The 27804-nt window shown below is 40.2% G+C and overlaps 1 protein-coding gene and 1 long non-coding RNA gene across 5 annotated transcripts in view; one reads left to right on the forward strand and one right to left on the reverse strand.

The window, feature by feature from the left end:
- NFIB (nuclear factor I B) overlaps nucleotides 1–27804 on the forward strand; it is a 465570-nt gene that overhangs the window by 61748 nt on the left and 376018 nt on the right. The gene's annotated exons all lie outside the window — the stretch shown is intronic.
- Nucleotides 789–27768, reverse strand: LOC145538354 (uncharacterized). Its single transcript, XR_014076790.1, has 8 exons — nucleotides 27663–27768; nucleotides 26474–26541; nucleotides 20461–20491; nucleotides 3719–3782; nucleotides 3290–3448; nucleotides 2498–2678; nucleotides 2201–2385; nucleotides 789–1171 (listed from the first exon to the last, which is right to left on the reverse strand). It is a non-coding gene; the product is annotated as an uncharacterized LOC145538354 (long non-coding RNA).

Here is a 27804-nt window from a genome sequence, read left to right on the forward strand (position 1 = left end):
AGGGGCAGGAGGTAGTGCTAGTGGTAAAGAATCCGGTCACCAATGCAGGAGATATAAGAGACACAGGTTCGATCCCTGGGTTGGGAAGATCCCCTGGAGAAGGATATATGGTAACCCACTTTAGTATTCTTGCCTGGAGAATACCCATGGGAAGAGGAGCCCGACAGGCTACAGTCCATGGGGTCATAAAGAGTCAGAGGTGACTGAAGTGACTTAGAACGCAGTGGCAAGAAGACCTTGATGACTCTGTCTGACAAACATGGTGGACCAGTAACTTCAGGAACTTCGAGTAACAAAGCCTATTTTCCTAGAGGAGAGGCAGCTCAGACTGGACAGAACTATGGTGTGTATCAGTTACTTTGAGACAGAAAATCACTATTTGGTTTGATCAAGTGGCAGACCAAACTTCCTGAATGAGTTCAAAGGCCCTCTGACAGGCAGAAGAGGGCAGAGAATAGGTGTTCTCTACTTTTTAAGAAACAAAAGGTGGAACCAGAAAAGCATTAAATTCTACTTTCAAGCAGGTGGCGCAGTGGTAAAGAATCTGCCCTGACAATGCAGGGGACGCAGGAGATGTGGGTTCAATCCCTGGGTTGGGAAGATTCCTTGGAGGAGGAAATGGCAACCCACTCCAGTATTCTTGGCTGGACAATTCCATGGACAGAGGAAACTTGTGGGCAGCCTATCGTCCATGGGGTCGAAAAGAATCTGATAAGACTAAGCACTCTCCAGAGAGTTCACCCATAGAAAAGTACTGCATAGATAAAGACTGTCTGAGGCACGTAATGTCCAAAGATGAGCAGATTTAGTGTTCTTCCTAAATAGTGGCTATAATTTTAGTAGCTTTACAGTCTTCTGCTTACTTGGTGATTGAAAAGAATTTCATCTTCATTTTCCCACCGTCATTGACTACACATTTCTCTTCCTATGCTTGTCCCAAACCTTGGCAACACTTCTGGGGGACATTCCACATGTGGTTTATATTTTACTGTCCGACTTGTTTATAAATAAACCTGGCTACAGGACAACAGTGATTAAAGACCAACCGACACCTGACCTCAGGGAGGAGGCCAATCTACTTGGAGGCAGTTGAGCTTGCGTGCAGACTTCTCATCCTAATCGGGCCACGTCGGTGCTGTGAGGAAGGAAGTTGGAGCTTTAGTCATCAAACCTGTTTAAATGAAAGTGATTTTGAGTTTGTTGCTTCCTATGATTAGAGAAGTTTATATTTCATTTCCACAGTATTTTTTAATAGCAACCTTATGCTAATTCAACATATGCTTACCGGATAGATAATTGTCTCCAAGAATATCAATGCATATGGAATTTTTCATATAATTAATGCTTTAAACTAGGCATCAGCCTCAATTATCTAACCATTCCTGGTCCAAGATCAGATTTTAGGCATCATGCCTCCTTTCATTTCCACTTCTTTGTCATCTTGAAGGTGGAAAGACACTTAGAATTCATCTACCCCGTTCCATTCTCTTCACAGATGAGGAAACTGAGGCCCATGGGGGATCAAATGAGTTACTAAAGGTCTTACAACAGCTTACAGAGAGAGTCTGTGTTCTATTCCCCCAGTTTGTTGTCCCATGTTCTTTTGGACATTACCTCCTGGTTTTTACAGAAATCAGAGTTTGTAAAAGAAACTCTGAATATAATTGCTGTGGACATATGGTCTTGAATTTATGTTACAAGATGCTAATCGTTGCCTGCCTGCCTGCTCATAGCCATGCTAAAGGAAATCACCCACCCCAAACTCTGCTGTCTTAGCAGCCAGATTTTGTACCTGTGACTCCTCTAACCCTGTTAATGCTCATCAGTCTGGGGACGACCATCCTGCCCCACAGAGTTCATCCATCACAGGGGCTAGAGGTGAGGCAGGACAATCAGAGGGACATTCTCTCTTTCAGGGCAATGAACTACGGGAAGAGAGAAATATTACCTTTTGGAAATGGGATCATGAATTTGAAGTCAGAATAAGTTGAAAGAGCACAACTGCAGCAAACAAAAACCATATGCAATTCAGAGTCAAGAGAGAGCAGGAACCCAAAGCAAGCAGAGAAGCCAGCAAGTAAAGAAAGGAGAAAATGGAGCCAACAGACAGAGCTGCACACAGATTCTGCAACGTGGGCTACTGTAATGACAGTAATAGCTACCACCAGCACTGTTCTGGGCACTGCGCTTAACATCTTACCTCCATGACCCCACGTTAACCGTCACAGCAACTCAGGAGGTGCATATTAGTGTTATCTTCTATTTGCAGATATATACATTGGGGCACAGAGAGGTTAATGAACTTGCTGAGGGTCATGCCGTTCACTTCACTGCTGTAGTGCCTGCCCGTCTGTTGTATTCCATGTGGTAATCCCTGATAGACTCCTTGCCAAAAAAAGCAATTGAAAGCATACTTATTTAACCATGACAAAAATTAAAAATTAGAATGTTTGGAAAATATTTGACTTGAAATATTCAACCTATGATGAAGACTCACCTCCAAAAAGCCTAATTCATTATGTATTTCCAGTCCTAACAGTCTTCATCTGTCAGTCCTTTACTCCAGTTTAGAGTTAGAAACCTCATCAGGCAGAACCAAGCTGGGCAACCAGTAACAAAGATGGAGGAGGACTTCCTGAGGACTGTGGGCTGTAAATCAGGTTCTTGTACTCTCATATCTGAAGGGGAATAAAAAACAGGGGTAAAAAGATGAGGGGAAGTGGAAACAGAGTTAAACAAAGAGCCCACATACGCAGCTTCTAACGAATTAGCCTTAGGCACCTACTAAGTGATTTAGGAACATAAATGTTAAACAAAGAAACCAGTGAAATGCACAAGAATAAGTCAGATTAAACTTGGAATTGAGGGGTCATTGTAGAGTGTGACCTTGGGAAAAGGTAACCTCACTGACTCAGTTCCTAAAGCATATCAGTGAGAAGCTGGGAACATTAAGAGGCCCCCAACCAAAGTGGTGATCCTGAGGAAACAGCCCTCTCAAGAGTTTTGAAATACAGCAAACTGGGAGGGCTACAGAATTTAAATACCTGGGATTTGGGCAGTTGGTCAAGGTCAGAAACAAAGAGAATAACATCAATAAATGAAACTCTATCAATCACTAATCATGTTCCCTGAACTTTTCTCATTCTGAGTATTAGAATATAATTTGAAACTATTTATCAGTCAATCAATCTATTGACCAAATAAACAGGTAAGAGCATAAGCCCCAGCCTGATCCCACCAAATCCACACTTGCAGGAGAGCCCAGGGAAATCTTTCCACCCACAAGCACCTGGGGGATCCTGGTCCTCAGAGAAGCCTGTGGAGCGCCACTCCGATGGTGACTGTCCCACGTCATCTTCATGCTGATGCTTTCAGGCTGACGGCGCACTGCTCTATCTCTTTGCCAGATGAGGAGACTGAGCCTAGAAATCCACTGAAGGCTATGCAGCTGGAAGGCGACAGAGTCCAGATGACTTGAGAGGCCCTCGTTTTAACTGAAACCTTATACCCTTTGGCTGAGAGTGCTGTCAAAACCGTGTGCTGCCCACCGGGTAGGAAGGGTCAAGGTGGGCCCTCTAATAGGAGGGCTAAGAGTCAACCCACTGCTAAAGGAGCTGAATTCAGTGAATCAGCTGGCTAAGGAGCTGCCAAATTCAGTTTGCCCCTCTATTTCCCAGTGTTTGCAAACCTGCCAACTTAGGAAAAGAACTGGACTCACAAAATAGTCTGGAATGGAAAGGAGACTGCCAAGGAAAGTAGACACAGGCCAGCGGGGATTCAACCTAGAATGAGCAGAACATAAGAAGTGGAGATTGTTGTGTCTGTTTTCCTGTGTGAAACTAAGATCGGACAACTTAGTGCTTCATAGTGCACGTCCATCCTTCTGCGTTCAGGTGGGGTGTGATCGGAGTTATGGCGAGATAGGAGGGAGGGCATGGGGCAGAGATTGAGAGGAGAGAAGCTACCAGGATCACTGGAGTTATTTTTGTTCCACTGGTAGCTCCTCCTTCACTTCTATCTTCAGAAAGAGAGTTTATGAGGCTAGACTTGGTAACTCCTCACACTTGTTATAGGAGCTCCTCCCTGCTTTTTTCATCATGGTGATTAGCAATGACATTCTTAAAATGAAAAAGGACCTGAGATTTCTTTGGGAAGACAATAAAGGAGGAGGATTTGGTTCTGTATCTTTCCAGCTGTGAGGTTTGGGGCAATTGATATGTTAGAGTCATCATTCTCTGGTCTGTGAGTGAGATCATACCTACCTCTTGAAGTTGTCTTGAAATTTAATGAAATATATATGTAAAAACCTAACATGAAATTTTCTGGTGAATGTCAGCTCCTTCCTCATTTATACCCTATCTTCACCCTGACTTCTGTCCAGTCCCTGCCAGCATATTACTCAACTGGACTATGTCTCAAGTTCCAAATCCTTCCTGAGAGAAGCACAGGTAAAGGAACAAAGTGAGAGGCCTTATGGGCAGTGACTTTCACACACTCAGAAACATACAACAAATTTAAAGTTCTCTGAACCAAATGGGAAACTCATTCCCCTCTACTCCACCGGGGTCCCAGTCAGCAAAGAACCTCTGTTCACAAATCAGTATGTGTTTCTTGTGTCTGTATTATGCTAGATGTTGGAAATGTTCACTGCCCCTGAATGCCTTAGACCATATCTTCTCATTTTCTTACTGGCAAAGATGTTTATTTTAATTAGCTTTTTCCTTTCTCCCATAAGGAGGTACAAGCATAAGAATTTTATCTGCACTGTTTTTTTTTTTTTTTTCTCAGATGCTCAGTCATGTTCAACTCTGCAACCTCATGGATTGTAGCCCACCAGGCTCCTCTGTCCATGGGATTCTCTCAGCAAGAATACAGGAGTGGGTTGCCATTTCCCCCTCAAAGAGGTCTTCCTGTCTCAGGGATCGAACCCTCATCTCTTATGTCTCCTGCATTGACAGGTGGATTCTTAACCACTAGTGCCACCTGGGAAGCCCTGCATTGGTTATCTTTGCTGTAAGTTTAACAAGTCCTTCTTGAAAGCTCCCTATTCATTCACTTAAAGTCTTGCTAAATACTTGTTCTGCAACTAAGATCTGGTAACTTGGTGCTTCATGGGACACATCCATCCTCTCTTGGTCAGCATAAGTGGGTTTGCTAAGTTGGTTGGTTTTCTGCATTTGGCAATTGGTAAGTAAGTTGTTTCGTCCCTCTCTGAGATTAATTTCCATACATAAGATCTGGGGAAACTATTGAATTCCTACTGCAAAGTTAACTAATTTTCCTTGGGTAAAGTGACATTTCTAGAGGATGACCGTCAGACTTGGAGTCCCACAGACCTGACTTGATTATCATTTCTACCATTTAATACCGACATTTTTATTTGATCTCACTGAGCTTCAGTTTCTTCATCTGTAAAATGAGAACAAGAATGCCTCCCATAAACATTTACTGTGAGGATTCAATCAAAGAGAAGTTACTTGGTATCCTGCAAGGGTTCCACAAACACATATCTTTGTTTTTTTTAATTGGTGTATCCCAAGAGACAAAAACAGTACTTGACCCATAGGAGGTGCCCAGTAGGTGTTTATTGAATGAATATTGAATCAGTAATACTCAGTGAATGAGTAAATGTTATTGAATGAATAAGTAAGTATGAATGAATGAATATATGTTATACAAATGAATGACTATTGGATAAATAAATAATAAATGCTGCATGAATAAACAGTTTAGAAAATTCTGTAGCACCAGAAGACAGACATGCACCTCCAGACACTCAGGAAGAGCTGTTAATGGGACCAGTGGCCACAGGCTCATTTGGCAGCCCTAAGACTGGTTCTATCCTCTCCCATTGTTTCTCAGGCTGCCCTGTGCAGTGGTTTTCCCACTGAGTCATCCCCAAATATTAAAGGCCTCTTCATGCCGTGATGATGTGCTTGGATCCAAGTGTGAGACGGTCGCCTACTGTGCATGAGCTGTGTTGGAATGAAGACAACTTGTCACCTTTTCCTCCAGTCGGGACAGCCCATGGTGTCCTTGCTTACCCAGGGCTGGGGTGACCTTGCCAAGTAATGCACTCTATTGAAATTCTCAAGAAAGCAGCCACTACTTCCCCCAACCTCTTGAACCATTAGTGAGAACAGACTTTTGCTTTTTGCCTGCCTCTTCTGCCTGACACCCCAGGGTCCTGCAGCCCCTTCCTACACATCAGAACATCAAAGCCTTGGTTCTAGCTCCTGGGGTGGAGAGTCTATAACTCTGGGATTTAGCTTTCTAAGTTCACTAAAATTTGCTGAATTCCAGAGCCTTGGCTCCTTGAAAGGCAAGGAAGGTTCAGCTTCCCAGTTTTCTTTTACTAGGGCTGAAAGAAAGCAAGGCCATCCTTCCTCGGGTGTATTCAAGATCTGGGGCAAATTATACTGTGTCTTCTGTCACCTTGGCCCTAGTGACCCTGCCATAAAGCACATATTTTTATGTGATTAAAATGAACATCAAATGCAGCCATGAAGGAGAATAAAGAGGGAGGGGACATCTCAGAAGGGACCATGGGTGCAAGCAGAGGAGGATGGGGGAGAAGAGAAAGGAAAGAAACTAACCTTGCTGGTAGACTGTGTCCACCCCTGAGGGGAAGAGGAGGGAAAGTTCTGAAATGGAAGGTCTCAGTGTCTCAAATTTTGTGTTTGTGCAGGAAGCCCCTGCGTCCATCACTTTTTCCCCCTGGCCTTATGATCTCCACTGCAAATGGAGCAGGGAGTGTGAGGGGGCCTAGAGGGTGGTGCCGTGTAGAGCATGGTGGGCCAGCCCCCCATCTGCATGCTCCAGGGCAAGCGCCCACGATTCCTGTGTGTATTTTCCAGGCAGCCCAGCCCTTCCACGTCCAACAGTCACTGGAAAATAAGAAAAGACATGTCCCCTGCCTTCGTCTTGCCCACACGCTACCACTTGGCAGTCCTTCAGGATTCTATGACAAATAGTAATGAATAATTAACAAATCATTTGAGCCGCTACCAAAAGCCTGAAGAGAAGAGCAGCGCCTCAGCTCACACCCCCCAGACAGGCCTTGACAGTGTTTCGTCTGCTAATAAAACTTGCCTGAAATACTGGGGCTCTGATAACAGCTCGAGGCCGCCACGGGACCACTCCTCCCCTGCGGGGCTCTGCTTCTCCCCAGGCTGCTGGCAGGAGAGCGAGACAAATAGAGCTGGTGTCTCGACTTTCTCTCGGTTCTGCAATTCTGCAACACTTTTTCATCAGAGACCAAAGTCTGGAGGAGACCCATGAGCTCCATCAGCGAAGTGGTTAAACCGGGGGCAGTGGGACAGCTTCATATGCCCCCACCCTAGGAGACATTTGGCGCTGTCAGGAGATACTTAAGTGTCATGCCTGGGACAGCGTTGCTGATGATGCTGGCATTTAGTGGGTAGAGGCCAGGGATGCTGCTGCTAAACATCAACCACAAAGCATCATCTCACCCAGAATGTACACCTGCAGTGGAGAAACAGAATTGCGTGCCCCTCTCCCTGCATCGTGGTTCAGCGCCTGGTGCCTGGAGTGAGCCCAGGACGGGAGAAACTTGGGCTCCCTCGAGTGGTAACTTATACTATGACAGGCAGAGAGAAAGGCACAAAAGCGGCAGGGGGTTTGGATAGAGAGAGAGAGAGAGAGAGAGAGAGAGAGAGCGCGCGCACGAGAGCGTGTGTGTGCATTTTAAACAAGTCATTTTATCCATTGCAAAATATGCTTTGCTTGATGGTGACAGCAATTTTCATGAATCATTAATGAGCCATTTTCTTCTCGCCATGTTGTTAATATCTACGCCGAGCCCTTTGAGTTGACAGCAGATTTCCTTGTGATTAGTCAGTGTTTATTTTTTGAAATATGTTCTTCACATTTAGAGGAGCAATTGAGTGTGAATTCATGGGCTTTCTTTTTGTTTGTTTTCTTCCCTAAATGAAAGCTCCAAGACCTTCCCTCATGTTTCCTAGTCCTTCTTTTGGAAAAAGGACATTAGAAGCAGCCAGAATGGGCAGTTTGCAGATAATACTTCCACTTATATTTTTGAAGGGGTGAGGGTAGAGAGTAGAAGGCAATGGTGAGATTCCAGTTCTGACCATATGAACTCTAAGTAGTGCAAACCTTGCACAGTCCTCTCCAGTTTGTAAAACATGTCTTGTCTGTGATGGATTGGTTCCCCAGCCAAGTGATATTGTTTTTGTTTTTGCCTTTAGCTACTCTTATTTTTTGTATTTAATATAATTTTCTATTGGACAGGGGGTGGAGAAAAGGGAACAAGCAATATTTTTGATGGATTATCGAACATCTCACTGACCTTTCTCATTTATCTAGTAACCTGTCCTCATGTCACTCTCATGTTCATAGTCACAATAATCATATTGGTTTGGCCAAAAGCTTCATTCAGGTTTATCATCTGTAAGACGATACAGAAAAATCCAAATGAACTTTTTGGCTAACCTAATGTTCATTGAGTAAATCCCACATGGCAGGTACTGTGTAACATTCATTAACTCATCCAATCCTCAGAACAGTCATATGAGTTATTATTACTGCCTCTTACAGATGAGGAACTGGGAACATTAGAAGATTCGTAAATTCACAAGATCACTGAGCCAGAGAGTAAGTAATCAGGACAAGAATAAAGGTGTGGCAGAGCCCAAAGCAAGCTAACTCTCCTATTGAAATTTGCAGGGCTCTGGTCAATCAGAACAGCTCTCAGAGCTGGCCCACAGGGTCTCCGCCAAGTTCTCAACCCCTTCCATCCAGCCTCCCTGCGTGTGATCCTCCCTTCATAAGCCCTCTGCTTCTGAGATCATTTCCTGGCCAGGCCTTGGTTCTTTAACTTCTGGTTGGCATGCTCCTTTTCCTCACCAGAAACGCCTTCCTTCTTCCTTCTAACATTTCAAATTTTGTTTTTGCTTCAAAGCCCAGTTCCCACTACCACCACCACCACCACAAAGACTTTCCTTATTTTTTCCATTTTGAGAATACACTCTCTAGGTTTGGATGCAAGCCTGCCTGAATCTGAAATTCTGGCTCTGTCCACAGACTGCTTTGCCTTAGAGAGAAAAAATAACCTATCTCTGCCATTCACTAGTTGTACAATGCAAGTTCTTCTATGCCTTCTTCCTTATCTGCAAAATAAACTGGGTAGACTAAATTAAAATACCCAATCCACTTCACAGGATTATTGCAATACATAAATGAGATCATGCAAATGAAAACTCTTTGTAAGACTTTGTTAGATTATCACCTATATGGTGTTGTTAGACTATGACCCTGATCTTTCTTTTTCCATTTTTATTACTTTCATTTTATTTTCTCTACCTAATCCCACCAATTTTGTTTGATCATGTATGAAGTAGGTCACTAGTGACGAGTTGGAGAGAAAGTGGGCTGTTTTCTTCTTTCCTGTTTTCCAGGACTTTTAGTTGCAGAAATGCAATATGGGATCGGCAGCATCAGATGTCACCACGGATTGTATTTTTAGAAAATAAGGGAATAAAACCAAATGACTTCAGTGATATAAACTATCAGAATGGGCCTGTAATCCCCCAAAATAAACATTTTAGTAAAATGTGAGGAAAATCCACTTAATTATGCCACTTACCATGGGAAACGGGTTTACGGATCTTCTTTGTCTTTAACAGCATCACCATCCTGAGTAGCTGAAGAGAGTGACTGTTTTTCTAGGGTATTTATTAAATGCAAAGGGGAATATTCCCATTGGGAGTTTTCCTCGAATTGCATTGACTATTTCAGAAAGAGATAGTATCTTTACATATTGAATCTCTCTGTCTAAGAACATGGTTTAGCTTTCTATTCAAATCTTATTTTATACTCTTTGGTGCTTATGCCTATAAAGACTTCTATATATTCTGTTAGATTCATTCCTAGGTAGTTGCAATTTTTCGTGCTATGGCCATAAGTTGTATTTTATATAAGTTGTGATCACAGGTTTCGCATCCTTCTGTTTTGTAAAAACTGCCCCACTGTCTGAATGTTAACTTTCTAATATTTGTTGGACACATGCTCTCCACACTGGAACCACTGTGGTCAGCCTTGGCAACAAATGAATGCAGCGTGCTCTCTTGTCTTTGGGCAGCGCTGCGTGATTTTTAATGACTATAGCTCAATGAAAAATTAATACAGCCAATGGAGGGGCTCTGAGTCTGTGGTTAAAGCCCCAGAACTTTCTATCAGGACGGTGGCCCCACAGACCTGGTGGACAAGAAAGTCTCACTTTTAGGGAGAGAGAATTCTCCCAGATGAAAATCCTTTTGAAAAATCTAAAAGCCAAGGGTAAGGATCCGATAGGCCTACACCTTTCTTACTGGTTCTGCACATTTTGATAGAATCCAGTTGTGTGCCACAGAGTATACTGGACTGGGATGTAGAAATTAGCAATGTGTTTTGTTTATCAAAAATATACAAAATATCTTCCCTGGGTCAGGAAGATCCCCTGGAGAAGGAAATGGCAACCCACTCCAGTACTCTTGCCTGGAAAATCCCATGGACAGAGGAGCCTGGTAGGCTAAAATCCATGGGGTCACAAAGAGTCGGACATGACTGAGCAACTTCACACTTTGTATATCAACCTATAACACTGATTGCACATCAATATTTTTGAATAATGTAGTTTACAAATAATTTAAAACCTATTTCTATTAAGATAATCAGATATCTTATGAACTAGAATGCAAAATTGCAGGTAGGTATTTTTTGAAGTACCAGGGCACTTCAGGTGGCTCAGTGGTTAAGAATCTGCCTGCCATACATGTACACCTGTGGCTGATTCATATGAATGTATGGCAAAAACCACCACAATATTGTAAAGTAATTAGCCTCCAATTAAGACAAATTGATTAATTGATTAATTTTTTTAAAAAAGAATCCACCTGCCAATGCAGGAGACACAGGTTCGATCCCTGGGTCAAGAAGATCCCCTGAGAAAGGAAATGGCAACCCAGTCCAGTATTCCTGCCTGGGAAATCCCATGAACAGAGGATCCTGAGGGGCTACAGTCTATGGTGTTGCAAAAGAGTCAGACACAACTTAGTGACTAAACAATAACAAATGTTTCCAAGTACCTGGGTACACTGCCCAGGTTTCTCAGAAGTCCTCAGCCAGTCCCCTCTACTTCTGGTGCTCTGTGGGGCAAATGCCTAGAAGTCTTGGGAGGAAGTGTCAGCAAGAATGTACATGCATGACATCCAAACCCAGTACTCTCTCTGCTTTGCCATCCCTTGGTTGCTTATTGGACTCTTCTGAAAGACTCTTTGATGCTTTTTGTACATCTTTGCACCATTTGGTGGCAGTGGCCTTAGAGCACCTGCTTAAAACCTGATAGAATAACTGCCACAGCCAAAGTTTTCACAGCTTACTGAGAACAAAGTGCAGGGCTAGATCACAGAGCATGGCCTTCAGCATCTGTGTGTTGTGTCAGTGCTTTAGACCAGGGTGAACTGACTGATGGAATGTGGAGGGGGGCACAAACATTATTGCCTGCTTTTTCTATGGAGAAAGAAAGACCGTTGAACCAGAAGGACTCCTGCTTGCTACTGATCTGTAAGATTAGGCCTGGTAGAGAATATCCGCTATGGCGGAATTTGACAAAGTCGATTCATTGGCTATGGCACATCTGTGGCCAAGTCCTATCTTCCTGTCTTTGGGTGATTGTTCCCTATCACCTGTGTTACTCCATCCCTGTTGCCACCTCATGGTTGGATTCCTTCGACAGACTGGTTTATCCATAGTCTTACTCAAGAAACATTTAGTGCGAGTAAGCTCTGCTGATTTTTGGACCAAGCATAGGGGTCCCTCAAAGCATTCACAATCTACTGAAGGAGACAAATGTATCAGCTACCAATATTAGTGATCCCCACCCCCCACTTGCAATTTCAGTTACCCATGGTCAATCTGCAGTTCAAAAATATGAAATGGAAAATTCTGAAAATAAACAATTCATGTTTTAAATTGTATACTATTCGGAGTGATGAAATCTTGCATCCTCCTGTACTGTCTGCCCAGGTGGTGAATTATCCTTTTGTCCAGCTTACTCCTGCTGTATATCCCACCCACTCATCAGTATAGGACAAACCACAGTCTGTATGGGTTTTGTACTGGACTCAGTTTCAGGCATCCACTAGGGTCTTAGAACGATACACCATGGATAAAGGGAGACTCCTATAATGGGGTGAAGACCAACCATAGTGAACCGTGTGGGATGTTAAGAGGCTGTTGAGAAGACTGGACTTAGCTAGTTTAGGGGGTCAGGGAGACTTGATATTTAATTACTAAAAAACAAGTTGTGGGGGAGAGTGAGAACTTTCTCACGCATAAAAAAGGGAAAGTGGCAGATGAGCATGTTAACACATGAGATACGTGTTATGGTCTAGTGTGGAGTTTGGTTCCTAAAGACAATAGCAAATTCAGAATAAAAGTAGAGAGAAGAGTGAGAAATGAAGCTGGAGTAGTGAAGCACAGTCCAGAACAACAGAAAGCCTGATTGTTGTACTGAAGAATTCAGATGTTATTATGCTCAGGTCAGTGGGGAGCCATGGGAAGATTTTTAAGCAAGGGAATAATATGATCAAATTTATGGTTTTTTTGTTTGTTTTTTTTTCTTATATAGTTGAGCAAATTTATGTTTTAGACAGTTCACTCTAGCTACAATGTGGGAAATGAATTATCTACACACTCATTTACTTAAAATTTAATTATTATAATTGCATATTTCATCCACATGTAGAATATTATGGTTATTTGTTATGCTGGGTTTGGGTTTTCTAATTTGTTTTGTTTTGCTTTTCACAAGTCAGATATTATTTTATCTGCAGTAGAAACAGCTCTTTCATAAGAGGCTGGCATCAGTTTTAACTGATAAATCAATTTTCACTTAATTCTGTGAAAGATAATATATGAAAATAGATCAAAATTCAAAAAGTGCCGAAGATAGACAAGAAAAGTGTAACTTCCTCCTGTTCCTGGCTGTCCGTTTTCCCTTCCTGCAGTAATCAATGCTGTTGGTATCTTGTATAGTCTTACCTAGAGGTTTTATATTTATGAACACTATATGTGTTCAGGTGTTCTTTATAAGATATATATGTTTATATATTGTTATATAACCTTTTTAAAATTAATGGTAGCGCACAATGCTACCATTTGTAGCATTTGCTTTCCTTCATCATGTAACAGGATTTGGATTTGATTTTATGTCAGGGTTTCGTTTTCTCATGGGTTGTTATGACTGCATAGTGTTGGGTCATGAACCTGTACAGTAACTTATTTGCCATCTTCCAGTCATGGACATTCGGGTTGTTTCCAGTCCTTTGCTTTTACAGACAGTGCTGCGGTCAGTGATGTCACCACTGTCATTTCACACATGTGCTGGTGCATCTCTAGTATAATTTCCAAAAAAATGAAATGACTGGGTCAGATACTGAAGTAAACAAAGTAATTTTGACTGCTGAGGTTAAATTTTTCTCCATAGAAATTTGTATCAATTTAGACTCCACTAGAAAGGTTTGAGTTTGCCAATACATTGTGTTATAAAACTCCTAGATCTCTGGAATCTGATAAGGTAAAAAAAAAAATGCCATCTTACTTTAATTTTGATTTGCATGTGCCTAAGAACCACCTGATCTTTTTGTTCTTTGAAGTATCTACCCATATCCCATTCTCATTTTACCAGTGGGTTATTGGCCTCCTGCATACTCATAAAAGTTCTTTATCTAAAGATAAATTGCTCCCATATTCATCATAAGAATTGAAAATATGGTCCCAAGTTCGTCTTTAATGTTTCGAGTTTGTTAATGGTGATTTTTGTCATGCAGAAAAAGTTTATTGTTAAGTAGTTGAATTTAGCCATCTATTGTTTTATAGGCCTTTGAATTTTGCGTAACAGTTCAAAAAGTCTTTTCCATCTCAAGATTCAAAAAAAATGTGTTTTTTTTTAGTTCCGCCACAACTTCAGTTTTTGTGAAGTAAAAAGTAGGAAATCAATGTTTGACTATTTTTACCTACAAGAGATGGTCATATGGTTCAATCTATTGCGTTCAGTTCTTTGAACCATGTGGAATTTATTCTGGTGCAAGATGTGAGATCAAGTTCAACTTAATTTTTTATTTTTTTTTTTGCAGATGCCATATAACTAGTTAAACCATCTTTTCCCACTGATTTTTTCAAAAAAACATTTATTTTTAATTAGAGGATAATTGTTTTACAATATTATGTTGGTTTCTGCCATATTCCTATTGATTTTTTAACACCATCTCTTGTATACTAATTTTATAATTGAAGTTATACATGTTTCTAATACCAAAACTCGCATTGAGCTGCGTGCTCAAATTGCTCTTTTAATTATGTAGATTTTGTATGTTTTAACATCTCCTTATTATTCTTTTCCAGAATTTTCCTGTCTTATGTATTTCTCCATGTGAATTTAGAATTTTCTACTCTGGTTCCTTAAAAAAAAACTTAAATGATAATCTTGTTTGTATTTTTATTAAGATGACTTGGAGTTTATAAGTTGGGAGTGAATTGGCACTTTTATGATGTTAACTTTTTCTGAACTAGCTTCTTAAGGGTTTCCAGTCTCTTAGTTCTGTAATCCACGCCATCTGCACTCTGCCACCTGACTAATCTGCCTCAAGCACCATCTTCATTAAATCCCATCCCTGAGTTTCTCTAATCCAGCCCTTTTCTTGTTTTCATGCATTTTCCCTTCAGAAATCTGCCATGTCCTCCTCTCACCCCTTCACTAACTAAAAGCCCTGATAAATCCACTTGTTCATCCAGTTCACATCTTCAAGTGAAATCTTTCTTGGCTACTGGTGACACTCCACTGTTCCCTCACCAGTTGGCACTCAATTTTGCATGACTCTTTTTACACACATGTATTTAACCCAAGTGGCTTAGGTTTCAAAGGCAGATAATTAAACACTGAATTACATTTACATTAAAGCTAAACCTCTGTGGTTGAAATAATATGTACACTCAGATTTTTATTACTTTAGACCTGCATATGCCTGAACTTCTTGTGTGTCTAGATCATGTAATCTCTACCAATTCACTCAATCTGTCAACAAATATGTTCTGCAGGCCCACCATGTGCCAGACATTCTGATAGTCACTGGATATTTGTATCAAATTAAGCAAGTAAAGCAGCAATAACAGATACCCCCTTATCATGGTGGTTTATAACCATAAAAGTTTATTTTTTTGCCTTTGTTACAGGTTCTTCCCCACTCAGCTGTGATTCTACTCCAAATTTTTATTTTAGGACTCAGGTTAAATGAGCTGTCCTGTTTGGGCTATGTTGGTCTTGTGGCGGGCTTCTCTGATAGCTCAGTTGGTAAAGAATCCACCTGCAATGCGGGAGACCCCGGTTCTATTCCTGGGTCAGGAAGATCCCCTGGAGAAGGGATAGGCTGCCCACTCCAGTATTCTTGGGCTTCCCTTATGGTTCAGCTGGTAAAGAATCTGCCTGCAATGCTGGAGACCTGGGTTGAATTCCTGGGTTGGGAAGATCCCTTGGAGAAGGGAAAGGCTACCCATTCTAGTATTCTGGCCTAGAGAATGGCAAACGGAAAGAGCAATGGTGAAACTATGTGGAAACTTTTAAAGCCTCTCCTTAGAAGTGGCACGTATCAATTCTTCTCATATATTATTGGCCAAAACATGACATATAACTAAGATTGAGATCAACAGGACTGGAAATAGACTATTCTGGGAGGAAGGTGCTCTTTAGTGAAAGGCATTTAATATTCTTAACAGGTAGTAAAATGTACTGCACTTCACTAAAAATAGTGAAACAGATAGGAATAGTACTAATCTCAGAGAGCTTATAAAGTAGCAAGAAATTTGGACTTTAACCAAATAATAACATCACTGTGACAAATGCTCCAAAAGAGAAGGAGAAGATATCAAAATGGGTTAGCCAACATAGTCTGGATGGTTGAAAAGACCCCCTTCCTACTATCACCAAGGGATATTTCAGAGTTAATAGGCAGGAGAAAAGGTTGCCTCCTTGTCAAATGCTTCAAATAACTTAAAGTGATTCAAGACTCTTGAACATACTAATTTGACCAAGATAAGCAAAATTCACATATTAATACTTGTACTTTGCAGAGATTTTCCATATCTAAATTCAATAAGATAATCTTCTCAAAGTTTCAGTATTTTGAAATTCCTTATTAATATGTTTTCCCCATATGACAAGTCAGATATAACTTTATTATTACATTATATTGACATTTTCATTGGTTTTGAGGGACCCTCAGTGACAGCTTGTAATTAGACTGAGATGTACTGTTCCACACGTGGCTACCTGTATATTTACACAATATGTGCAATATATGTTGTACTTTCTTTGGTCTAAAAATGTAATGCCATTCACAAAAAAAACTTAGTAGTAATTTTAGAGCAAGGGAATGGTTTAATCATTTTGAATGGGAATGTACCCTATCTCTAACATGTAATTATTCAACCATTTCCACTTTCAGAAGATGATATTACTCTCAATTATTTACTGAGAAATAAATGAGTAAACTAATAAAGATGCTGGAGTCTAAGTCTTGCTTTCCTAATGGATGCCTAAGAAGAGAGCCTTTGTAATTCCGTCTCCATACCATATGTCTCTGTTGACATTAAAGTGCTTAGTTCCAAATGAGTTGGCTTCATTCAAGCATCTTAATTCAAGAGTGGATGATTAGATCTTAAGCTAAAAACCTATTAGGATGTAAGCACTTGTGTTTTTGAAAGGTATTAAGGGAACATCATAGTATGGTTGGAGATAAATCCTCCCTATCTAGTAGTGGGGTAGGCAGGAATCTCATTTGATCTTCAAACATAACTGACTAGCTTCGTGTCAAAGTTAAGCACAGAACAAGAAATCTGCCAAGTGTTCGTTATATAATACACAGCCTGGATGGTGTCTGCTTTTATCCCCTGCTAAGAGTAGCTTCAGAGATATTGTCTCTGAGCAGAGGTAGTCAGAGAGGACCAAGTAGTTTTCATGCAAAAAACACCCTGAACAAGATCTGGAGGTCAGAGCAGGAACCCACTTTAATGAGACTTCTAAAGTCATTGCCACACTGTAGTGGGGTTCTGCACCCATGAGGTTTCCTAATGACCACCATGGTACAGAGTAATCCGTGTGAGTAGAAAAGGACAAAGCAAACGGCAAACACTTTCAATCCCTCTGAGAAAGCACATACAGATCTAAAGAAAACCCAGTGCTCTGATTTTAACCACATGTATAGTCCAAGTGGGATTCTCTCCCTCTTCCTATTAATTTGTTTTAGTCCTGATGTAATCCTGTCATCAGCAGGGCACAGTGATCTTTGTATTGGGAAAGGCAAACTCATTTGATAACCATCTGCCTCATGTTTTGGCAGAAATTTGTTTAGCTTATAGAACTACTACCAAGTTAGGACTCCTCATCAGGAATGGACATTTCGAATAGGGAATAGGGCAGAATAGACTGTAAAGACACAGGACTGAGAGCTCCTAATTAGGTCCTGCCAGGTGACCTGTAGGGCTTCCGTGGTGGCTCAGCAGTGAAGAATCTGCCTGCAATGCAGGCGACCCGAGTTCTATCCCTGGGTCAGGATGATACCCGTGGAGAAGGAGATGGCAACCCACTCCAGTATTCTTGCCTAGGAAATCTCATGGACAGAGGATCCTGGTGGGCTACATACAGTCCACAGGGTCGTAAGAGTTGAACACGACTGAGCAAACAAACTACCACTACCAGGGGACCTGTAAGACTCCTAACTTTATAACTCCTGGAGAAAGGCGAGATGAATTTATCATCACCTAACTTACTTTAACATCATCTAACTTCCTCCTTCCTTCTTTTCCTTCCTCTCTGCTTCCTTTCCTCCTATCCTTCTCTTTTTTTTCTTTTTGTAATTTTTTAATGTAAAAATACTGTAGAGACAACAAACCAGTAAAGGTGAGCTTTGATTAAAACTGCTCGGGGGACTTTAGGAGCTTGTGTCTTTAACTACATAAACGTTCAGTTTTCCCCTCTTGGTTCACATCAGCTGTTGACAGATCTTTTTTTGCTCATTAGAAGCACAGATAACCACGAAGGAATAAGAAAGAAAGGCTTTCTAAGAACAGTAATGTAAATTGCTACAGAAAAAATGTCAGATTTCTATGTCTAAGTACTTATTGACTTAAACATGAAAAATTAGAGCAGACCTCCCAGATTAATTTGTATTGATAATACCTCTTAACTGCATCCTCTCCCATCCTCAAGGAGCTTTGAGTCCCATAAAGATATTATCTGGCCCAGACATGCAAATTAAAATAAGACCATAAGTTCAGAACTTGAAAGAAATAAGGCCATGCTTGAAAAAACTAGGCTTTGTGAAAATTCAGGTTAAAACACTGAGAACTGAAACCATGGTGGGACTGAGAGTGGGCAATAGAAGATGCCTTATAAGAAAAATATCCCCACTAGGATGAGTTTTCATGTTCAAACTTAAATGGAAGATGAAAGAAATCTTGAGTCACTAGAAGTTAATTAAATCATACCAACAAATTCTAAAATATTATGAAAATTATGGGGCAACTGGGTGTTTGGACGTTAACAAACTTACTTTAGATCTGAAATGGTATTGTGGTTTTTGGGTTTCTTTTTTCTTTTTTTTCTTTTTGATAGAGAGTTAAATAGATAGATGAAAAGAAAGTGAAAGAGTTAGTTGCTCAGTCCTGTCTGACTTTTTGCGATCCCATAGACGGTAGCCCACCAGGCTCCTCTGTCCATGGAATTCTCCAGGCAAGAATACAGGGGTGGGTTGCCATTTCCTTCTCCAGGGTGGTATTGTGGTTTTTTTTTTTTAAATATTTATATTTCAGAGATACATACTAGAGAAATCCTAATATTTTATAGGTACATAGTAAAATATTCATAAAAATATGTATTTCAGCTTTGATTTGCTTATAGTAATATAGAGAGGAGAAGTGTATGGGAATATAAATAAAACATGATTGGCCAAGAGTTGATCAATATTGAAGCTGGATGATGAACACATTAAATGTTTAGGATACTATTCTAACTATCTTATCTTAAAAATGTTTCACAATAACATTTTAAAAGAAAGAATATTATAAAGTGTATCAGGTGGACAAAGATGTAATAAAGAATAATCTGGTAAACACTGTCCAGCTGAAGAATTAAAACACAGAAATGTAGTTGAAAAATTATAAATCAACTCTTTTACTTCAATTGTCTGGATATATTTGTGGTGTCTCATTGGGGGGATAGTGGCTGGTGTTGACTCATTAGAAACTGGTAAGGCTTCAGATGATTACTCCAGCTAGATAGAGTAGATCTGGATTCAAGCCTTAAGGCAATGCAGTACCCGCCCTAGAGCTAACTCAGGCCTGAGAATCCAAAACCCCTGGATCAAAAATCCCTACTCTAACTATAGCTGTGCGACCTTCTGTCAAGTTCCAAATTTTCTGACTCCCATTTCCTCATATATAAAAATTATGTTTAGTAATACTAACCTTGAAGAATTACAGTCAATGTCTGTAAGTCACATAGTTAGCACTGGCCAAATAGTAGCTATTTTATTTGATGTTTCAAAAGAAGACATTTGGACATTCCTCAACTGAAATACGTGAGCATCCCTGAATAAGCAGTAAATAAATACTTTACGCCTAGTTGATAAAATAAAGTCCAGTTTGCTACTAATCAAAGGAAAAGAGATTATCACTTTGAAAAAGTTTTAATAGCACCCAGGAGCAGGGAGGTCAAAGTTAGGTTATTTATGAGTTTGGGGAAAGGTAGATCTTTCAACGGAGAAGGCAATGGCAACCCACTCCAGTACTCTTGCCTGGAAAATCCCATGGACGGAGGAGCCTGGTAGGCTACAGTCCATGGGATCGCTAAAGGTCAGATACAACTGAGCGACTTCACTTTCACTTTTCCCTTTCATGTACTGGAGAAGGAAATGGCAACCCGCTCCAGTGTTCTTGCCTGGAGAATCCCAGAGACGGTGGAGCCTGGTGGGCTGCCGTCTGTGGGGTCGCACAGAGTCGGACACGACTGAGGTGACTTAGCAGCAGCAGCAGCAGATCTTTCAATGCAGTATAAGGGAGCACTTAATATGAATTAGGCAACATTTATTATGTTATGGTTAAATATTGGTATACATAGATTTGGGAAGATTTCAAAAGGAGTCTTAAGGAGTAAATCATCTTTTGAAGATATTTATTGCCCTGAGATGGAGAGGAAAATGGCAACCCACTCCAGTATTCTTGCCTGGGAAATCCCATCCCTGGCAGGCTGCAGACCATGGGGTTTCAAAGTGTCAGATATGACTGAGGGACTAAATGACAACAACAAATTGCTCTGAGAAAGGGGTGATGAATAGAGAGAGAATAAATGGATTTGAGGGAAGTTCTTGAAATGAACAACAACATTACCTGCCGCTTCAGCTTTCTGGGCCAGAGTTTCCTAAAAAAGTAAAGTTATATTAAGGCTGTCAACTACTAACTTTTATTAATGTAAATGGTAGACTGAATAGGTATAGGTGATCTTGCTCTTGGTTATATAGAGGCTCTAAGAAATATTTTTTGTCATTTGCAGTTTAATTTTTTTGGCCCTGACAGATGCATGGATTATATGATGTAATAATGCATTTAAAACAAAATAACTTCCTTTATGTTCTTACTTGCAACTCATACATTTTCTATTGCTTTTTGTCCCTCATTTGAATGTTTTTGATTGTCCTTAAAATACTCTTGTAGCTTAATGCCAGTGGTCCTTAACCTTGCCTGCACATTAAGATCACCTGGGGATATTTTGAAAGTCCCAAAGCCCAGGTCCATCTCAGGCCAATTAAATCAGAATATCTGGAGTGCATTCTGGGCGTTAGTAAACCTAAACTCCCCCAATGATTCCAATGAACATCTAAGGTTGAGAAAGAATGCTTGCCACCTAGCTGGAGAAATAAAACCTTGGCCAGGGAATTATAAGACTCTTACTAGCCCCTGACACTGACTACTGACGACTGAAGGTTGGAGCATCACTCGGATGCCCCTGGTTGTGGTGGTTGTTTAGTCACTAAGTCATGTCTGACTCTTGCTAGCCCATGGACTGTAGCCTGCCAGGCTCCTCTGTCCATGGGATTCTCCAGACAAGATTACTGGAGTGGGTTGCCATTTCCTTCTTCAGAGGATCTTCCTGACCCAGGAATCAAATCCAGGTCCCTTGCATTGCAGGCAGATTCTTTGAGCTTCCTTTCACTTTCACTTCACTTTCTTTGACTTTGACTTTCACTTCCTGAGCTACAAGGGAATCCCTCTCATGCTCTTAAACTTTAGTATAAATATTAATAATGACAGAGGTGCTATGGACAAACATTCTGCCCTTTAAAATATGACTTCAATTGCATCAAATTTCTCAGGGACTTAAAGTTCATGGCAATCTTCCTCTTTGAGTATCCATTCCACCAACTTCCTTTTCTTTGCTGTCTTATCATAGTGGTCTTCCTATATTCTACTCAAGTATTAACCCAAACAGGGAATCACTCCATTTCTTTGATTTGCACCTGTACCCCACCATCCCAGCACCTCCTCACTCCACATACATGCTCATATAAAACTCCTGCAAGTGTAGCTGACATGGCTGCAGACTAGAAAGACAGAAGAGGTTTTTCATTGCAGAAACATGAAAAGCTTAATATGGAATGTCAGATATGGATGGTCTGAGAAGTCATTTGGCCACTTTTCATCCTGTGCAGTTACCACTCCCACCTACCTTTCTTCTCGCACTCTCCTTATTCTTTGCTCTTCTCTCAAGGCAAAATAAAAATTCTTACCATTGTCTTATGCAGAGCATTCTAGTTATTTCTAGCCTAGTCCCCATTCTCAGCTTTGGCATTCCCTTTGTATATCCAAGAACTCCTTACTGTCTTCTGATAAACAAAGAAACATCTTTCCCAGGCAGTATCTCCCCCTACCCCCATCCACAATCCTTTAAGGAAAACAAAGTGCCAGGGAAATCTTACTATCACTCTCACTGGAATTACGATAGTCCCTTTCCAACTCCTTAAACCATAAGGACTTCGCTTGTAGCTCAGCTGGTAAAGAATCTGCCTGTAATGTGGGAGACCTGGGTTTGATCCCTAAATTGGGAAGATACCCTGGAGAAGGGAAAGGCTACCCACTCCAGTATTCTTGCCTGGAGAATCCTCATGGACTGAGGAACATGGTGAGAAGTAGTATTCTGGCCTGGAGAATTCCATGGACTGTATATAATCCATGGGGTCACAGAGTCAGACATGACTGAGCGACTTTCACTTTCACTTTCCCAACTCCTTAGAATACATAAACAGTTAAATTAGTTTAGAGTTTAAATAAAAACTTTTTTGTTACAATAATTTAGTTGCTTAATTCAGCCAGTATTTATCCCTACCATAGTAGGTACTAAGAGATATGTAAAGGAAATGGATGACAAATTTTCCTAGAAGAATTAGTTTAGTTGAGGATGTAAGACAGACTTGTAAGAGATAGCTAAAGTATATGTACCACAAGAGACTGATTATAAGTCTCTTGAACTTAGCTTCTAAGACGTTATTTCAGTTCATTGGCCTTTATGTTTTGAGATACGTATGCTCCAATACTATATGTTTGCAGAGAACCAGGTTTTTTCTCAATCCCATTTACGTGGTCAAACCACAAGTTGTGTACTTATTTGACTTTTGGTTAAGTTTTCTCTGACTTTGCTGGTCAGAAACACAGACCAGTACAGCTCAAAGAATGAATAGAGAACTTCCATTTACAAAGTAGGTACCTAAATCAACATTTCTTCTGTACACAATCAAAATTCTTGTCTAAAATATATTATTATCTTAAATCTATCCATGAACTTTCAAGAAAGGAAGGAACTCAACCCAGGAATTGAGGGAAAAAGACTGACATCTGGAATTCTTTGCTGAGTAAAATTATACTTCAGAAATGGAGATTAAATCAAGACATTTTTCAGGCACACAAAACAGCGGACTCTCTAATGGCAATACTAAAGGATATTCTTTGAGCATTGAGAAAATGCTCCCAAATAAAACAGAAGATGAGATGGTTGGATGGCATCATCCACTCAATGGACATGAGTTTGAGTAAACTCTGGGAGATGGCAATGGACAGGGAGGCCTGGCGTGCTGCAGTCCATGGGGTCGCAAAGAGTTGGACATGACTGTGTGACTGAACAGAACTGAAAACATCTGAGATGCAAGAAGGAAGGAAGAACATAGAAAGTGGTAAATATGTAAGCAAATAGAAATAAGTATCAGCTGCATAAAATAATGAATAACATCAAGTCAATCTCACTCAAGAACATAGTATAAATCCTACAGAAAACCTTGGAAAACCAAACCAGTAGTGCCTTCAAAGTAAAACTTTAGACCAAAAAACTTTGGTCCAAAAAATAAGGACCAAATTGGGTTTATTTCAGGAAAGCAAGTTTGGTTTCACATTTGAAAAATTAACATACAGACTGACTGACTAAAAGAAAGGGTGTATGATCATCTCAGTAGATACCAAAATGTATTTGCTAAAATCAAATACTCATTTCATGATCTAAATTCTACAAAAGAGAAACATTTCTTAGGCAAACTGGCAATAGAAGGTAACTTCTTTAACCTGGTAAAAGATATCTACAAAAACTAACAATAAATACCTTATTTAGTAATAGATGTTAAAGTTTTCTTTAAAATCAGGGAAAAACCAAGAATGTTTGTTATCACCCCTTTTATTCAAACTTGTACTATATACATGGGCCAACACAATAATACAAGGAAAAGAAATAGAAATTATCAAAATGATCATAATTTGCAACTGATATATATGATTATAAACATAGAAACTCACCACTAAGTGTACAGATTAATTATTAGAATTAATGAGAGGTTTGGCAAGGTTGCTAAATAAAAATCAATATAGAAAAACTACATTCTTAAATACCAGCCAAAAATTGTGGGTACAAAAGAGCACTATATACTCACTACTGCAAATGAACAGTCTACAGCTACACACAGCCGCGAGGGTGAAGCTCACAAACATAATAGTGAGTAAAGGAAACAAGCTGCAAAGGAATGCATACTGTACTGTCCCATTTATATAAAGTTCAAAACCAAGAAGAGTTAAACAATTTATGGCTGAGGAATACACACATAGGTGGTAATACAATAAAGAAAAACAAGGGAAAGTTTATCGCATAAATGAGGGTATTGATTATCCCCATGAGGAGGCAGAGAATGTACAATAAGGACTTAGGTGGCCCCAGCAGTGTTATTTTTTTGACTTGGTTGAACTTATTTCTAGTTTTTCATTATTAAAAATATACATAGGACATATTTCACAATTTTTTTAGAAGTCAAAGAGGGAATGGGGATAAGCAAGAAACATCAGTCAATGTCAAATGTCTGCATAAGGAACCGGTGGCTGTTTCATCTACATTTTGTTTTTATTTTGTTTTTCTGGTTACATTTCTGAGTTTCCCAGCACTTGATCATGAAAACAAATCTTGCTGTCTGGCATGAAGTTGGTAATATCTTCAGAGATAATCTACTCTTATTAGGCCAGAGTTTTAGCAATTACCATTATGACGTTTACGTCCAAATCTTTTATTTTCATTGCTTCCTATAACACGTGTGTAGGGCTTCCCTGGTGGTTCAATGGTAAAGAACCCACCTGCCAATGCAGGAAAGGTGAGTTTGATCCCTGAAACAGGAAGATACCCTGGAGAAGGGAATAGTGACCCACTCTAGTATTCTTGCGTTGGAAATTCTATGGACAGAGGAGCCTGGCGGGCTACAGTCCATGGGGTTGCAAAGAGTCAGACATGACTTAGTGACTAAACAACCACCACCCATGCGTCAGTTCCTTTGGGACATTGCCTTCTAGTATTGCTACTTGAATGATCTACTGTCACTTAAAATTACAGATCTGGTTTGAGAACTTGTGTTGAATTTGTGAACATTCTTCTTAGTATACTCTCTCTCTAGGTGAATTCATTCATTGCCTTGGTTTTTATACCACTTATATACACACAATGTCTCTCATACATCTTATTTCAACCTGAAGTCTCTTTTCTGAGTTCTAGGTTCCTGTAGTCAGTTGACTACTTGATATCTCAATCTGGCTGTTTCACTGATATCTCAAGCCAGCATATTGAATATGCAATTTTTCATAACTAGAGGCATGAAAATCATAAGCAATGCTTGGAAAATGGAAAATAGTTTTGTTTTGCTGGTCTTAGTGTGGAGAACTGGACAGGGATGTAGAAAATGTAACTAGTTCAGGAAAGGATTTTGGAAATAGGAGTCCAAAGTAAGAAAATATAAACACATATCCAACACTGGCAAACAACTAATGACTTTCACTTTTTTATCTCACCTGGCTAAGAAAAATTCAAAAAATAATGATGAAAACAATATTCATGGCATTCTATATAAATACAATAAATTTCGTATTTAAAAAGTATATTCATATGGGGTAGGGGAGGAATGGAGTGGGGGAAGAATGGATTGGGAATTTGGGATTAGAGATGAAAACTATTATATATAGAATGGATAAACAACAAAGTCATATTGTATAGCACAGGGAATTGTATTCAATATCTTATGATAAATAATAATGGAAAAGAATATGAAAAAGAATGTATGTACATATGTATAACTGAATCACTTTGTTGTACAACAGAAATTAACACATTATAAGTCAACTATACTTCAATAATTTTTTTAAAGTAAAAAAATGTAATTAAGATAATAGTTTGGGGACATATAATACTTAAGAGTTTTGCTTAAGAGTTTGAACTTTGTGGATAACGGGGAGTCACAGAGGGATTTTTATTTTCTGTTAGTTCATGCAATAAATAGTAATTGATGACCTGGTATGCACTAGACACCGTGCTTGGCACCGGGGGATACATCTGTGTATAACCCAGAGTTATCCAAGATTCTTGAGAGTGTTAGGAAGTAGAATGCATTGGAATTGGTGTTAAGTTAGAACAAGTGGGGTGAGAAGCATGGCTAGGCAAAGGGACTGATGATGGCAGCAAGTTGTCTTCTGGCTTGGGATATTGAGGGAATGGAGTGCTTCTACCTGGAAGGTGATATAGAAAAAGAGGAAAGGTGGGTGGCTGGGGATACCTGTCTTATCTTGGACCCTGAACCTGAGATGACTCTAAGGAGGTTGAATAGCTAATTAGACACGTGGGATTGTGTTGTAGGAAAGAAACTGAAGATGGAGGTATTGGTTTGGGATTCCATCTATAGGAAGTTAGCTGAGCATGATGGGTGGAAGTGGGTGGTGTGAGATTGCCTAGGAGGAGCAAGAAAGTGATAACTCACATCACATGCAAGAAAAAAAATGTGGCCCTGGCAAGCCGATTAGTCCCAGTGTTGCCATAACTAACTAGGTAGCCTTGACTTACCTTCTCCAGTTTCTGTGAGTCTGCCTCCTACTGTCTCGTTACCTCTTCTGGGATGAAGAAAGCCAAAACTACACGTAAACAGAAGAGTCACAGGATAGTCGAGTTGGTTTAAAGCCTTCTGAAAACTTTGCCTGCCACCTCACTCAGAATTGGTCGAGTCACAAACACTCCCTCCCTGTAAGCGCGGGGTGCCGCACTCCCCGGCAGGTTGCAAACACTGTACTGGATAAAAGTTACATGTTTGTTGTTAGGGCCATTATTAATACCATTATTACAAATAAAAATAACAGCCCTTGGTTTTGGGGGGTTGAGTTATATCCTCCTCCAGCGGATATGTTGGAGTCATAATTCCCACAGTACCTCAGGATGGGACCTTATTTGAAGATTGAATCTTTACTGAAAAATCAAGTTAACGTGAAGTCACTAGGATAGATCCTAATTCAGTATGACTTGCAGCATTTGAAAAGAAAGAAATTTGGACGTAGAGACAGATATGCACTCACGGAGAATGGAGTTGAAGGGAGCAATTAGGGTGATATGTCTGCAAGCCAAGGAAAGCCAAGGCTTGCCAGCAAACACCAGCAGCTGGAGGAAAGGCATGAGGACAGGCCCCCCCATCACAACCTCAAAAGGCACCAGTCCTGCTGACTCCTTCCAGAACTCCACAACTGTGAGAAAACATACTTCTGTTGTTGAAGCCACCCAGCTTGTGCTACTTTGTCATAGAAGCCCCAGAAAACCAACACATGGTTGCGTACTGCTCAATTTTTTATCAAATGCTTTTTTTTGCTTATTCTCTTTGAATCCTCAGTCTCCTGTGGAAGCCATTATTAGTGATCTCCTTTCTGGGGGAGGAAACTAAATCTGTCAAGGATCCAAGTTCCTATGTGATATGACACAGAACATAAAAATTTTAATAGAAAGTCAAGACATTTTACCCATGGGACACAGCATTATGTGAATGGTATTGAGTTGGTCAAAAAGTTCTTTTGGGTTTTTCCAGAACATCTTCTGGGAAAATCCCAACAAACTTTTTGGCCAATCCAATAAATAGTGGAGTATGTTGTTAAAGCACATTGTAGGTTTGAATCCCAGCTCTGGTGGCTGAAGCTGTGTGGTCCTGAGTAAGGTCATTAACCAACTCTGCACCTTGGTACCAAAGAGAAAATAATAACATTTAAAGTAATACCTGGGTTTCCCAGGTAGCTCAGTGGTAAAGAATCCACCCACCAATGGGGGAGACGTGGGTTGAACCCTGGGTTGGGAAGATCCCTTGGAGAAGGAAATGGCAACCTTCTCCAATTCTTGCTTGGCAAATCCCATGGACAGAG

Source organism: Giraffa tippelskirchi, chromosome 1, assembly GCF_054371585.1.
Source record: "Giraffa tippelskirchi isolate mGirTip1 chromosome 1, T2T-mGirTip1v1.2.pri, whole genome shotgun sequence".
NCBI lineage: Eukaryota > Metazoa > Chordata > Mammalia > Artiodactyla > Giraffidae > Giraffa > Giraffa tippelskirchi.